The following is a 3,876-nucleotide window of genomic DNA, read 5'->3' as shown; positions in this document are numbered from 1 at the left end:
GACAGTTCCGTACTTCAATGGAGCGTCGCCACCAAAGCTTATTATCTAGGGCAATAAAGTTTGGGATTAGGGGGATTCGGAATGATTGTGTGATTCTCCACAAAGCTTATCTTCTAATAGACCAGCTGCTTTATTAGGCTGCCCCACCCGCACCAGGCCCTTCCTAAAGAATCCCGAGTCCCAGACAGCCGAAGGGGGCCTGGAAGGCGGCAGCGGCCGACAGCCGGGGCTACCACATCACCCTCAGTCTCCATCTGCGAGTGTTCAATTACGGGCGGCTTCCAGCTGGGCACACCCCAGCTCCCACCTTCCCCCCACAAAGCCCTCCCCCGCATCAGTGTCGGGCATCTGCGGAGGACACCGATTGGCAGCCCCTCCCCCACTGGTCCCCACCTCTGAACTCTGAAGGGGCCAGGTCTGGGTATTTGCTTGGAGCGAAGGCCCGCACTGTCAACAGAGTGGAGTGCCGTGGACTGGGGGGCTGTCTGGCGGGGGGTGGGGGGGGGGGGGGGGGGGGGGGGGGAGGGGCGCACCGTGGAAATGTCTTTTGCAGATGGGGTTCTGCGAGAAGTGTTCACTATAACAAAAAAGGGGTTAGGATTGCACAGGCAGAATCTCAAAGAAGCTGGCATGCTTACCACACTCCTGGGTATTTCCCCCTAAACAGGAAATTAATTAACCCTTAGTTGTTATGGGCGTCATTCTCACACCCTTTCCATCCCGCTGCTCAGTCTCTTTTCTGGCTGGCCCAGAGCATGGGGACAGTGTCTCCACAGCCCCATGTGGTCAGCAGCACCGAGACCACTCTCATTTCCTATCCCTCCCTGAGAGCCTCTCTGTCCCCAGTCCCGGACAGCGTGTCTGCTCAGAGTAGGAGTTTATTAGTAAGCATTGCTACACCTGCTGAGAGGAGTATTGGAGCCTGCAGATATGTTTGAGACATAATGAATGTGTGGCCTTGCTTTCCTATTCCACAAAACATGGATTCTATCACTTACTTGGCAGGGCTGTGGCGAGGATTAGAAATAAATGTGAGACAAGTGTTGAGTCCGACATTTGGCATGAGCTCAATACGTGTTGATAATAATAATAATAATTATTGCTTTTGCAGTCATTATGTATGACCTGTAAACACATTTATTAATATGGACTCTATAATGATCCTCCTGGTATGAGTGTGGGCAAGAATTATTGACTATAAATCTACCACAGTCAGAAGGGCTTGACTGTTGTGAATGAGCTCAAAAGCAGAACCACGTACTTGAGCAGGGATGAGAGGTATCCGTGTTCATCTAATCTGTGAGCTCTTTATTCATTTACTTGACATCCAAACCCTGAGCCCCTGCATGTGCTAGGCACTGTTCTAGGCTTTGGAAAAACAGCAATAAATGAGAGTCTAAAAGTCCTTGCCCTGTGGAACTCATATTCTTTCAGCGAGGAAAGAAAATAAAATGTAAATTTAAAAGATAATTTTAAATTGTGATAAGTGTATGAAGAAAATAACTGCGTGATGGGATAGAAGTTGACCGGCAGGGTAGGGTGGGTGCCATTAAGGAGGGTAGCCAAAGAAAAAGTCTCTGACAGGAAAACATTTGAGTGAAGACCTAAGCAACGAGAATGAGGCAGACATACGAAGATCTGGAAGAAAAGTGCTCAGGCAGAGGGAAGAGCAAATGCAGAGCTTCCAGGAAGAGAGGGGCAGAAAAAGAGGCCAGTGTGGCCAGAGCATAGCCAGTGAGCAGAGGGGGAGGGGCTGGGACAAGTGCCAAACCTCCAGAGTCCTTGTAGGCTCTGGTAAGAGTTAGGATTGTAGTCTTTTTTTTTTTTTTTTCCAGCCTTATTGAGGTGTAATTGACAAATAAAACTGTAAGATATTTCACATTTGCATTGGGAAAAGATTCCTCCCAACTAGCTAATTAACATGTGTGTGTGAGAGCACACACATACACACACACACACACACACAGGTGAGAACATTTAAGTTCTACCCTCTTGGCAAACTTCGATTTAGGATTTCATTGTAATTACCATATGAAGAGGGTAGAAGGTTTAAGTGATCAAAGGACATGATTTGATTTATATGTTGGGAAGTTTCTTCTAGTGACTTTGTTCAGTAAAGGTGCACTTGCATGAAGAGCCTTCATAACGTCAGTCAACACAAACGTCACCACCTATCATGAAAATTCAGAAAGCTAGGACAGTAGAAGGCCTGAGCCACAAGTGACCTGGCTCTGGAAACTAATCTAAACAAGAAGCCCAAGAAAAGCCTGAGCTGAAGACAAGTTCACAAGAAGTAAAACTGTGTTGACATTGCATTCTCTGGGTTGACATTGCTTGGTGCTTTTACTCCACCCAAACTAATACCTAGAGCAACTGTAAAAGCTTAAGATTTGAGAATAGCAAGAGATTATAGCTGATTATCTTTTGAATTGGCTCCCATATCTGTGCCTGTTTTTTCTAAGTCCCCCTCCCTTACACACACATTGCAAAACTTTGCCTCAACTCTGCTCTTATATGATTTGATATTGACAGATTCACATAAGACAGCTGCTTAATAGGAAAGAAGATAATTGACCCTCATCCCCTATTCTGGAAGACTACTGGGAGTATTACACAGAGATGCATATAAGCGTTGCTTGTATACCTTGTCATTCTTTTACAAATTCTTGTGAGTCTGTGGTCTGGTAGGAAACCTATGGAGTGAGTGATTAAGAAAGATGAAGTTTGGTTCTGGCTCTGCTTCTAACTAGCAATAAAAACTTGGGCAAGATATTTATTCTTTCAGGTTTCAGTTTCATTTCTATTGTATGGGCATAGAATAATACTTCTTTAAAAAGAACCCAGTTCCCTAAACATGATTGAGAATCAAATGCAATTTAAAAAAAAAACAACTCTTCCGTAAACACCAGCTAGATATTATCCAATCTGCATACAGAATCTCTTAACAATACAAATAGGAGACACCTTATTTCTATGCCTGCTTTCTCATACTTTACACACATTGCTAACAGTTATTGATTCCTAAATTTACCATATAATATTACAGAGCAGAAGGAGATACAAAATGAGGATTCCTGTGTACTGACATCAAGGAAATATGATTACATGATCTTGTGCCTTGGCACTATACCTTTGTTTTTTGTAATCATGATGAAATCTAGCATATGTTGGGTACTCAGTATAGATATTTGCTGAAATAAAATATTATCAGTTGTCACTGATTTTTTTTTTAAGTCAGAAAACTCATAGAGCCAAGCAGAATCAAATGAATGTCTAAGTCACTTAGGGTAGAGGCAAAAAGCCTGATGTATCTTGAGCCCTAAAATCATGGTGGTATGATACACAACAAAGTAATTAGCAATGATACAGCAATGATCTCACACCACTCCAAAATAGCTAGATTATGGGCAATACACTTCCATTTTAACAGGCAAGAAAGCCTTTTATGTATCTCAGCAATAAATTCATTTAGATTTTTTTAAAATCCAAACTCACTTATCCAGAAGATAGAACTATTTCAAATTATTTATTATTTACTTGTACACAAATATTTATTGACTGCTTACTGTATAGCAGTGGGAAACAGTCCTGACATAGACAAACGGGGTCCCTTGTCCTCATGAAGTTTGCATTCCATTGAGAGAGTGAGAACATAAGCAAGTAAACACAGAGAAATATATAAGGAATTTACCTCAGGATTCTTAGTGGCTGGGGGTCTACTCTAATAAAATCTCATAGGTCCATTTGAGGAGCAATTAAGAAATTAAATGTGAATGTGCTATAAAAGTTAAATACACTCTAAAAATGTAACAGTTATTAATGCCCATCTTATTACTGTGTACTCAGATTTGAAATAAAGTAAGTGAAAAAAATCAA

This window comes from Phoca vitulina, unplaced genomic scaffold (genome assembly GCF_004348235.1).
Source record: "Phoca vitulina isolate PV1807 unplaced genomic scaffold, GSC_HSeal_1.0 scaffold16, whole genome shotgun sequence".
NCBI classification, from domain to species: Eukaryota; Metazoa; Chordata; class Mammalia; order Carnivora; family Phocidae; genus Phoca; species Phoca vitulina.
Note: the sequence above shows the minus strand (reverse complement) of the source record.